Here is a 12,799-nt window from a genome sequence, read left to right on the forward strand (position 1 = left end):
TTTTTGTTTATAAAATTTTAGCATTTCAGTAATTAAATTTTAAAAAATTAATTTTAAAAAAACATATTTTATCCAACTTCAACAAATTTAATGCCATCCGTTCCATTATACAAGTATTTTTAACTTGCTTTTCCATTCCACCAAAAGTATGGCAGCCTAGGCGATAATTCATGGTGTCGGATTTATCGGTCGCTCACCAAACCGAAAATTGTTGTTGCCGACGGCAAAATTTTATTTCCAAATTTGAGGTGGGGTCAGAAATTAGCCGTTTTAAAAATAATTACAAGCCTAATTGATCTTCTGGCGGTCTTAAAAGAACGACAATAAACCAATGAGTCAACTACTTTTTTTCCTTTTGCATATAAGATTCAATTTAATATATGTAGAAAAAGGCATTTATTTTTTATTTCTACAAGACAAAATTTCTCGTTTTGGAATTCGAAAAAATCTTGTGAAAGTGAAAACGGGAACACCAATTTTTTCGTTTTCATTTTCAAAACGAAAACCAAAAGTGAATACCGGAGCATGCCTGATGGACTTGAAACGATTAGAAAGAACAATTCAGACTTAAAACACTGCAGTGCAAAATTACTCTGAGAAGTTGAATCATAAAAACATTATATCGAATTTGATATATTGATGTCATAGTGACTCTATCTCTTCTCATTGGCATCTACTGATGAGTGCAGCCTCCGTCTGTATGTTGTTCATTAAGTGAGAGCGATTGTATGGTTATTATTTTTTAATATTTCAAATCTTCTGTCCATGGCACATTAAAAATTAAAAAAAAGCTAAACTGCATCGCAGTAATGAAAACTTCAAATTATACTTATATGGGTATATATTATATATTAAAGTTCGTTCATTCCGTTACAAATCTAATCTACAGTATATAAAATATATATATATATATATATAAGTGCTTATAGTACGATCTGCAAGTACATTTAAATAAATATATAGTCGCACATATACATGTATATTCACACAATACATATGCAACACATAAGTCAGTGTGCATACAGGTGAGTAGTATATAGAGCGCTATCGCACTCACTCTCTTGCGCTTTATCATAAGCAACATACATACATTTATATGTATATATGTAGTTGTTGTAGAGATTTGATCTTTGCTTTTACACATGAAGATTAATATCTACGCAATTCTGTTTGTACGTCTGTGGAATAGAAACGATCATGAAACGTTTGTTTTGACAAACGACTATCGCGCTCTCGCTTGCACTTGCCTAAAAATTTGCGATTGTGCATTCTGTTATATAGTACATCAGCGCTACTAGCATCCTTATCTGTTTAATGAACTAGCAACTGCTTCCACTTAACTAATAACAACTTCTTCCATTATCCCTAACCACAAGCAGCATCCTTTTGTGTGATAGACACGATCAGCCAGCGCTTGTTTTGGCAATTGACTATCGCGTACTCGCTTGCACTCGGCTACAAAAGTGCAAGTGTTTGAGTTTAGAAGTACAGAACTTCATCTGTTATACTTAACCACAACTAGCATCGTCTTCGAACTACTGGCAACTTCTTCTGTTATAGTACCTAACCACAAGTGAAATAGAAACGATGAGGAAACGCTTGCTTTGAAATATCGCGTTCTCGGTTGCACTCGCATCCAAAGGTTACATTGGGAATTGCAGATGTGCTCGCTGTTAAAATTAAATGTCAATAAAAATATGCGTGTTTTCTATTACCGGAAAACCCGAGGAGAAAATTTCATACTTAACCTTTTCTTCAAAGTTAAAATAAGGAATAGAATAATGTGAAAAACAATTATAAAAATAATTTTAATGTTCAATACTTGATTGAAATGATATCTGTAAAGTAATTATAAGTCTATTAATATTACAAAAATGTACAATGAAAATTATTTTAATATACATTTAAAATTATTTTAATACATATTTTAATATACTCAAGTACAGCATCAGGAAAGCATATAAAATGTAAATTTTTTTGTATACAAAATATAAGATGCGATTAAATCTGATCTATTTTAAGATACATATTCAATAGTGTATTTCTTAAGGTAGCATATATACATATTCATATTCATATTCATATAAACGATTACAAAAAGAGTCAATCATCAAAATTTCAGCTCTACAGTTGTTCATTCATTCATTGCTTGGGTCGCACTAACATCTTAATTTCTTTAAGATCCATCGATTGGTAAGCTAAATATTTCCTATTTAAATTACTGCATAAGAGAAAAAACAGTTGTTGACTCCTTCGAAAATAACAATTTACAATATTTACCAATGAAAACAAGAGTTGTACCACCAGCCACTTCCGAATTCTTTCGCGCAATTACCACCACCAAAATCATTATCACGATCGAATGTTGAGAACTTCATATTGTCAACGATTCTCATTGCATCGTTAACTGTTCCATTCCATTTACCCAAACTCAGTTTATATCCACTGTCTTCATCAGATATTTTGAAGTCGTCATAACGAGCGAAGTAAACAGTCCCATTCACAGCAACCAAATGTATATAAAGTTCGTGACGCTGCAAACTCGTGATACGATGTATTTTCTCTAGTCCGAGGAAAAAGTCGCTATCCATTGCATCGAAACCTTTGCGATACGTTGCCCAATCCCTATTGAAATGCTCATTTCCCCCAACTCGTTGTTGTATTACAATCCATCCAGGTCCAGCTAACTGACTATCGCATAAAACATCAAAGAAACCTACGCCAGAAACATTGAATTGATGAACTCCTGGATAATCTCTAAAAGGGATGCAAGTTGTGGGACTTAACTTATCAAGTTCAGATTGACATAACTGATTTTCTTTCACTTTATCTATTAGCTTAGTTTGACTATTTTTTAATTGCAATTCAATTTCTTTCAGTTGTTCTCTGATATTTTCGGATGTCTTATTTATTGTCTTGATTTCTTCACGATATAACTGAACATCTTTATCTTGCTTTATTAATTTAGTTTTACTCTGCTCTAATTGCACTTCAAGTGTTTTCTGCTGCTCAGTATTATTTTGAATATTCTCACTAAATCTCTTTATATTTTCATCTTTTTCAATTAAACTAGATTTGAGTGATTTTAATTGAACTTGATGAATTTCTAAGTTGGTGGATTTTTCGGTTAGTTTTTCCTCTAATTTAACAATAATATTTTGTTTTGAATTAATTTCAGATTCGAATTTATCAACTTTATTTTGACACGATTTCAAATCGTTTTTCCCTTTATTTACTTCGTTTTTATATTCCTCTAATAGATCTGCGTCCTTCATGAATTTTTCATGAATTCTCACAATTTCATGATACTTTCCCATAAGATCCGAATTTAATTCATTTAACTTATTTTCCTTAATTTCTTTGTCTTCTAACTCATTTCGAACTTGCCTAAAATAGTCAAGCAAAGGTTTCAATGTCTTATAGTTATGCATTCGGCACTGTTCTTCCAATTTTCGATCGAATTCGCATGTCTCATAAAAAGAAAATGTAAACATTCTTAGCACTCACTGTAATACACTGCTTTATGTAACTGTTCTCACCTCTTCGAAGGTAGCTGTGGCCACCAAATATATTTCAAGTACTGTTAAGAAAAGAACAGCTTTAATTTTTATTTTGCACATTTTGATTATTTCGACTGCTCGCGGAAAAGATGAATTTGAAACTAAAAGTTTAATTTAAATCGACGAAGAATATAGTTCTGAGTGCTGTATGATTTTGGGATTATCACGTGATGAATAGATGTGGGGTCAGCTCAAAAGTTCGTTGCGGAAATGAAGACGATAGCAAATAGTGTCAATGTCGAGACAATGTCAACTTTCTGACGCATGTCCGAGAGAGGCTTCTTGATAATGAAATTAGAAGTGGCGACAACTTGTGCGTGGTTTATTTTTTTTTTCGAATTACGGGTATACTTAAATTCACAACAGTGTATTATAAAAGTGCATTGTAATATTAGAGAAGTTACATCACAGCGCAATATATGGATAGCCCTATAAATGGGATAAGATATTTTATGATATCACATAGATTTAACCTCCTCTGATCCGCACTCTCTCTCTCTCTCTCTCTCTCTCGCTTTCTCTCTCCTCTTAGGAATCTGCTGAGTTCAGTCTCTGTCTATATCACCGACCTCATTTACTGAGAGCAATTCAATTGCTTATCGCAGCAATGATGACGCTGATTTTAGAGGCAGCTTTAAATAAATATTTAATGATTTAAGAATATACGCTTTAGTCAAGAAGTTTGACATAAATATTGAACAGAAGAAAAAACAAGACGTACAAAAAAGCTTAGTAATCCCGATACTCGGACACTTTTCGAAATCTATGTTCTGATTAAATATGTATGTATAAATATATATATGTGGTATATATACTTTATGTGTGCGAAGATGCATCCTTCTGTCTGTTACGCTTTAAAAGAGAAAGGTTTTTAAATCCGAAGATGTGCATTATTCATTCCGCCCAAATATTGAGTAGGAAAACCATTTCACGAATTTATACAATTCTATTTTCTGTTCATATTTTGGTCGCCTTGAATAAATATTGAAATGTCTGTCAGCCCACGAGAACATGTGAATATTTGAATTTCTGGCAAACCCCAAAAATATCGGATCATCTTTTTCTAGATTTCTGTATTTCGATTTTGATTTTTATTTCTGGCACCCAATTCCACAGGCTTCGATTAGGCCTCGTTGTTGGTGCATCGAAGTTGCCCTCATAAATCAGAACACATTTTCTATGTTTCTCTTCTTTCTTCTATCTTTTTTTTTTGGCAACTTAAATTTTAATTAAAATAGAATGAAAGAGCCTAGAGCCTAGGCTCTAGCGCCTCAATGCTAACCCACTTCATATAAAAACTGGCAACGACTATCGAAGTGTGAATACACTTTCCCATAGTGAAAGTGAAACGCATTATAGTGAACACAATGAAGTGAAGTTTGGTTGATTGAAAACTCTATAATAACTGACTTTAAAAAATATAGTTAATATGAAGGTTTCGTTGACTAAAAGATGCAGCTCAAGGAATCGTTTTGTGGCAAGCGTAACAAAGAGCGACAATTTTTCAAAAATTCTGAAAATCTGTTGCTAGTTTCAAAAATACATTGCCACATTTTTGTAGCTCTCGCATATATTTTGGATACAACATAATTATATTGGAAGCTGGCCCATAAATCAAAGGCGTTGACTGGGGCAAAGGGAAGCAGAGGAAGTGGCAGGCAAAAGACAAGCGAAACGGAGGCGTTGCCACGATGCACTTCGACAATGCAACGAATGACCGGGTGGCCGGGTAGCCGGGTGACCGGGCGGGCGGCAAATGCAATGCGATGCGTTGCGGCGTGTGGAAACATCTCTCAACATTTGGCAGCATGTGGCAAGAACGCGAACTAAAAACGTTCCGCTGCAACAAGCGTCGACGATGAAAATGATTTATGTTCCAAGTTGCAGTTGCAGTTGCAGTCGCAGTCTGTCTGCTCGTCTGGACAAATAGACAGAGAGAAAGAGAGAGAGAGAGAGTCTGAGGTCTACATCTTTTAACCAGCTGCGCAGCTGCGGTTGCACAACAAATTGATATATTTCTCTTAATTTACCAATTGCTGGCAACATATTTATTACACATAAGTAGCAACAGCAACTAAACAGATGGTCAAGACTAGGCACGACATAATTCCTAATTTCATGTACTGAAAAGAGATCTAAAAATGTATAAAAAGAACAAGTATATAAAATAACTCAACAAATGCTGAGATTTAGTCAATTTCCTTAAGAGATTGCACATAACATGACATTATATTATTAACCCAACTTGATGATTAAAGTTATAAAAATCTGGATTTAAGATTTTTCCAATCCTTAAAAAGAACAATCTTGAACTACAACCAAATACAACATATTTATTATGCATACTAAATTTGCATTAAATTAAGATTAAAATCTTGATTTAAGAATGTTTAATGCTAGTTTGGAAAGAAATTTGCAAATCTTGATTTAAGACTTTTTCGATTTTGTTCGTGTTTTTTAAAAAGTTTGAATCCCCTTTCTTTAGAATTATAACCTAATTTTTGGTGCTGTGGCTGTTAGTTCAGGAAGTAGAGATTCAATAATATTTTTTAAAAACTGCGCTTGAAAATGAAATAAGATCTATGTACATACATATTTCTAAAAAGAACCAAATCAATTCTTTAATTAGTAAAAGATTTATGTGATTTCCTCAAACTCATCGTATTTAAAGTGAAAATGGATTTGCATGTGTCTAAAAAGAGCTAAACTTGTATAGAATTACAACTCTATAAATCGAATAATTGATAGAAGACTTATGCAATTTCTTGAAACAATCGCTCATGATTTATTAAAAATATAAAAAGGCTCGATGTTTGATTCCAAGTTTCAAGTTTCATAACCCCGAAATAAAAAGTGGAAATCGAACTAAACACCAACAAGATTACAGTTCTACAAAGCAATCAAATCAATTGATTAATTAGTATATGATTTATGGGATTTTTAATTGTCGAACTTCAAAGTCAACACAAATTAACTACAAGAAATAAACAAATTGACAGACTTCTCGGAATATTTTGTTGCTGAGCACAGATAAGACGCAGTTCTATGCTGCGTGCTTACTATACGAGTAATATTTAATAATTTATGTTCATTTGATTTAGTTTTATTTTATGCTGTGACGCGCTCTGTCCAATGATCCATTTGTCGGCCTGAAATATTACAAATTGGGTTCGGTTTCAGGTCAGCCAGCTTGAGGGATGAGTAAGGTCAGGCGAGCAAGTCGTAAACTAAAATTTGTTATTTATTTAGCAACGCGTTGACATTAGAATGGGGCAAGTAGCATAAATTTTCCTATATTATTCACTTGATGTTCCTCGTCTCGTATCTCGTGCACTTTATGTTCTCAGGCCTCTGGTTTTAGATTACACATGGCGTAAAACAAGTTCCTCCATTTGGGATTTTGAATTATGCTCGGCGATAAAACTAACTTTTGTTTTTTTGTGGGATTTCTTGCCGTCATCTCTCATATTTTATTGACTTGAATTATTGTTTCGTCAGTTTGCCATTACGTAATGTTGCCCTGAGGCACCAAATAAAATAAAGCAACAAAAAATATAAAATTTCACAGTTGAATTATGTATAATTGTCGTGATATATTTCTTTCAACAAATTCTGTCGTCTCTTGAAGAGATAACAACGGACAAATTATGGAAATGAGAAAGTTATGCCCATAAAAAAGTAACATAAAGATTTCAATCTTTACCGAACAAAATCAACTCGAGTTTATTTGCGGCTGAAATCTAATGTCAAGCTTCATTTGCATTTATTAATTTTGTATTATTTTGTTCGGTTGCATGTATTAAGCTTTCAATGCACTTTGGAAGCTGGCCAAATCGGTAAATAAAGCATAACAGAGCTTTTAACTTACTGCTCAGCTTTCAAATGTGCAAAAGCTGCAATAAACGTAACATTTTTATACCAGCCTCAGTGAATTTATAAGGACATATTTCGCTATATAGTATAGATATTCTTGATCGACCCCAACAGCTGAAACGATGTTGCCATGTACGTCTGTCCGGATGTTTGAAACTGTAAGTTAAAAAAGAAACATTTTTTCGACATTTTTACGAAACCGGTTTTTTGAGCATAAAATAATAACTTAATGTCTTAATGATTCTTAAGAATTTGGTTGTAACAGTCATTAAGCAAATTATGTATATGGCATAAACAGTATGTCGGTTGATAATCTGGTATGTTATGAAAAATATATTTTGAATCTAATAGTATATTATGAATAGTATATTTTGAATATAATAGTATATTATGAATAGTATATTTTGAATATAATAATATATTAATATACCAAATGTAAATTTTTGTATATAACAGTATATCGGTATCTTTTTTAGTATATTAATTTGGTTTATTTTTAAAATAATACCGCAATGTTTTACTTTTATTGAAAATGGGTATCTCTCAGTCGCGCACAGTCGAGTCCAGCTTACCTTCTTGTATTCAATTGGTTTCACAGTATCAATGGGATTTAAGTCCTAGTTACTACACCATCCTTTTGAAGTATATATTTGTTATAGTACAAGGCGAGCAGGCGGGGGGAAAAAACATGAAAAGTTTCTCTTTACAAATGTGCCGACGACTCTAAAAAGAAGTTGACTGAGTTTTGGCCAGCTGGGCATTTGGGAAAGTAATGCGAGTCTGCTGGCATATGGTGTAAATTTCACAAATCCGGAAATAAATCTTAGTTATGCTTTTTTAAAACCTCTCAACAAAAGGAAATCACACACACAACGAAGGCGGCGATAAAAATGAAAAACTATAAATTGCGTCATAATTTTCATCGTTGAAAGCCGGCCTGTAAACAAAAGCCAAAAAATTGAAAAGGAACAATTCCTTTTTCCTTTTATTTTATTTTTTTTTTCTTCTTCCATGAATTTACTTCCTCCCCTCTGGTGCCTAGCTGACGAGATAATCAGCGAAAATGCCTTGTTGTTATTGCCGGAGTAGACACCCAGTTGTCAGGCAGCTCTCTCTCGCGCTCACTTATCGAGAGTGTCTGAGAACTTTTATCATGCAAATGAAATGCGCGGCAAGCTTAAGATTCGCCTGGGAAAGCGCTTTATTAAATATCTATAAATCAGGCGAGTCGAGAAAGTTGATTGTTACGCAAATTTCGGGAAATAGAAAATAGTTTCTTTACAAATTCGAAACAAAAGGGGTTTCATTTTTTTGTTGTGCTGTTGTTTTCTTTTGTTGCTGTTGAGAAATTGCAATCTATCAATGAAGCTGAGCTTCCCCTACTTAAGGGCAAGAGCGTAGGGTGCATCTCGCTCTGAGTCACCCTCGTCTCGCCCCTAGCTGCGTGTCTGGGCGCAATGACAACAATAACAAACAAGACTTTGGTTCACCCTTGAGTGAAGTTTTCCTCGGCTTTTCCACGACATGTCCCAAGGGTTATTTTATTCTTCCCTGCTTTTCTACAATGCCATTCATTCTGCGTAGCAACTTTTCTATACAACTTGTTGTCGTTGCTTTCTTTTCTATTCTATTCTCAAGATTTTTCTTTTGAATTTCATCTGGGCTGTGTGGTTACTAGTTTTTTTCCTTCTTTTTTTTTTTGGGCGAGAGCGCGGCCTGCCAGTTCTCATATTACAAATATTCAGCCATAAGATACAAGATACTTGAATGCAGATACAGATACCCAGCAGCAACAACAAGCTGCGGCTGCGACTGCGGCTGCGACTGCGGCTGTTGCTTACCTGGACACAGTCCAGTGTTTAAAATTGAAACCCTTGCCCTGGCAACAAGCACATGTGTGTGTTTTCTCTTTTCATTTTTCCCCTCAGTTCATTGTTTTTCACGCGCAGTTATTAATTACGCATCAAAAGATACCGATCTGCAATTTATTTGAGCTGGCGACCTCCCGCCTGTTTTTTTGGTTTTTTGTTTTTGTGTGTGTTTTTTTTTCGAGTGGAGCCCGGAACTCTGCTGATTTGTTGGTTTGCTTTTAATGGGTTTTATCTTCGATCTAGCCGGCGTCAATTTGCATATTATGAAATTATGTAAATTACCTTAAATGCAGCATAAAAGAGCCACCGTTCAATCCCAATACCCCACGCACTCTATCTCTATCTGTATCGTTGTTCGCATTGCTTTGTCGTTGAGTCGATTCTATTAATTACACCACTTATGAGTAGATCTGTGCTGGAACATTTCGATATGGCTGAAGCTTAATTTAATATAGGCATAATTATGAACTGATTAAAAAGTAGCCGGAATCACACGATGCCATTAAATGATTATTTGATGATAAACTATAACGAATTACTTTCTAGCTAAACATTAAGCAGCTGAATTGGTTTAGTTTGAAGAATTAATTGTGCTTCGGTTTTTATACCCATGTAGGGTAGAGGGAAATGTGTGCAACAGGCAATAGGAGGAATCTCCGACATTATAAAATATATAAAAGTAGCAATTTGTTATATTTCTTTAAAAAAAAACCAAATGTTTAAGGTGAAACATTTTTAAAATATATTATATATTTTTTATGTATTAATGCTGAAGCTTGAATAATATGTTTACCATTTATTTTCTTTGAGTTTTTTTCTAATTTTTGCGGGAAAATTTAACGTAAATAAAATTGATCAGCGTCAACGTCCGGGACAATATATATCCGTTAATGTCCGTAATTTTAAAGCTAGAGCCGCGAACATGAAAAAATAACTAGAATATTTAAGACTCCTGAAAATTTGCTTACGATCAGATAATAATTGTTGAAGGTATTTAAGAAATACTTTTTTGTTTGGGTGAAAGCATTTGTACAATTTTAATGAATATATCAAATATAGCCTTTTGTATATTTTAGTATTTTTGCGTTATAACTTGGTATATTTTAAGAATACTATTCAAAATAGGTAGCGGATATCTCACATTCGATCACACTCGACTTAAGTTTTCATACTTATTTCATTATTTATGATAAAGACCAACAGATAATCGTATATTTTACACCCCATGGTATATTTTGAATTGAACTTTGATCAACTTTAAACTTTATCAATATACTAAATATATAATTTAGTGCAATTTAATATTTTCTCGTTATATTCGTAGAATATTGTTTTAATGAAAATGAGTTGCGGGTATTTCAAAGTCCATCACACCCGACTCAAAATGTGTTACTTGTTTTTATTATTTATACTTAAGTCAGCCAGGCAAATATGTGGCAAAAAAAGCAAAAGAATGAATCTCATTTCCCGTGCAGTCAGTCAGTTAGCCAGTAAGTGGCAAGAACTTTGGACTAAATGGGAAGTTTTGCGTTGTGTGCCACTTACAGAAAATATGTGGTAATTATGCTGCCAGTTACAACAAGCAACCAACAAAGAGATACTAAAGAGTGTGGAATTGTTTGTATTCTATTAATTGTGGGGCTAAACGGAGCTGTTTAAGTTGAAGGCTTCTTCTGCATTTTCACCGGAACCAACGGCAAGTTTTTCCTACTAAACCAATGTAAAAGATCGCCAAGAGTTGATCAGGGGTTTCAATGGGGGGGCGGGGGTATAGAGAGTTACATAGGAACTTTAAACATGACGTTTTATACGGTGTTGTCTGTCTGTCCGCTTCGTATGATGATGAGTGAGAGGCAACAGAGCGAACCGCATTGCAAACGCCTCAGCTCAGCTGTTATTCAGTTTGTTGTCGTTGTCGTTGGTTGTCGCTGTCGTTGTTGTGGGTTTCCGGTATTATGCCCATTTACAAAGGCGGCGAGAAAGGCAGCAACAACTTGAGAAGTTCTAAGGTTACAGAAAACAACAAAAAAAAATAATAAAAGAAAACATAACAAGAAGCAAGCAACAGCAAGAAAGCAAAACAACAGCGATAGCAGCAAAGCGCACACAGTGGTCAAATTTGGTTTAAAATGCAATCAAAAATTGAATTCAAACTACAAAAACTACCGAAATAGGCATTAATAATTATATATGTTAGTATTTATGATAGCTGATTCAAAACAAAACAAAAACAAGGAAAAACGACAAAAGTGACGCAAAATATGTCCGCCTAATGGAAGAGTTCGTTTAATAGAGCTGACCGTTAAGGAAAGTTCCACTGTACACCAGAAAATTCGAGCTTTTCTAAGTTTTTAGATTTACAATTAACATTTTCAATTTGCGAAATTACACTTCAATTCATAGTTATTATATTTGATCGACCATTAGATGCTCTCGACTTTGACTTCACAATTCAGATAGATAATAGCCAGCTAAGTTTTATTTGGCTGTAAATAAGCTATAAAAAGAATATTTAAATTATAATAAAATTATATTTGATCTACCAGCAGATGCTCGTAATAAATAAAGCGTAAACTATACAACTTATACTTTTATTTTTCAAAAAAGAACTATAATAAAAATATTTAGAAGGTATAAACAGATAATTTACTTTCATGAAGCACTGAGCTGAAGCTGATTAGAGGTAAGATCGTCTAACATACATACATATATGTGGTATGTACGTCATTTTTTGCGATGACGGCTGCTCAATCTTTTATCTGTTGCACAAAAATGTTGGGATAGGTCTTGATTTTGATTTTAAATTTTCATTTTATATTTCTAGCACTGCTTATTTGAGTATAACTTTCGTTTGCTTAACAAGCTAATGAGAATGGTGATGCACATTCCCTTTCTATGGATAGATATGAGTACACAGCTTTGCCTATAACTCTTTAACTTTAAATCTTTGCAAAGAACACTCCCATGAACAAAGTTATATAAGAAAAAGGAATTGATTTAGTCGAGGTAACTTTATTGATTGACATAAAGTTAACTCGACTAAATTAATACGTTAAACAGAAAGTATTTTGATAATCAACAAAAAACATTATAAATCAGCAATTTACAAATTTGCGGATACAATTAAAAATCATATCTTATTTAATTGATTATTGTCTGGGTCGTATAAGCATCTTAACTTCATCAATTAACCAATTTCTGGATAACCTACTTAGTTGTGGTCTATAAGTTTCTGTATAACAAATCATTAAATATTAATATAATTAATAATATATACCTTCACAATATCAATTTGCAATACTTACAAAGCAAGTAAAATATAAAAATATTATATATAGCGCAATCGCGCTCATTCTTCTTGCTCTAGCTTCAATAAAATATATAACGTTATCGCACTCACTCTTCTTTGGTCTATCATCAACAACACTGTTGTTGAGATTTGCTCTTTGTTTTTACAAATGAACGTATTTATACTCAAATAGCTGAGTGCATCTA

The 12,799-nt window shown here is 33.4% G+C and overlaps 1 protein-coding gene across 1 annotated transcript in view; it reads right to left on the reverse strand.

Annotated features, from left to right (window-relative positions):
• LOC133845023 (ryncolin-1-like) overlaps positions 1-12,799 on the reverse strand; it is an 81,400-nt gene that overhangs the window by 60,743 nt on the left and 7,858 nt on the right. The gene's annotated exons all lie outside the window — the stretch shown is intronic.

Source organism: Drosophila sulfurigaster, chromosome 3 (assembly GCF_023558435.1).
Source record: "Drosophila sulfurigaster albostrigata strain 15112-1811.04 chromosome 3, ASM2355843v2, whole genome shotgun sequence".
NCBI classification, from domain to species: Eukaryota; Metazoa; Arthropoda; class Insecta; order Diptera; family Drosophilidae; genus Drosophila; species Drosophila sulfurigaster.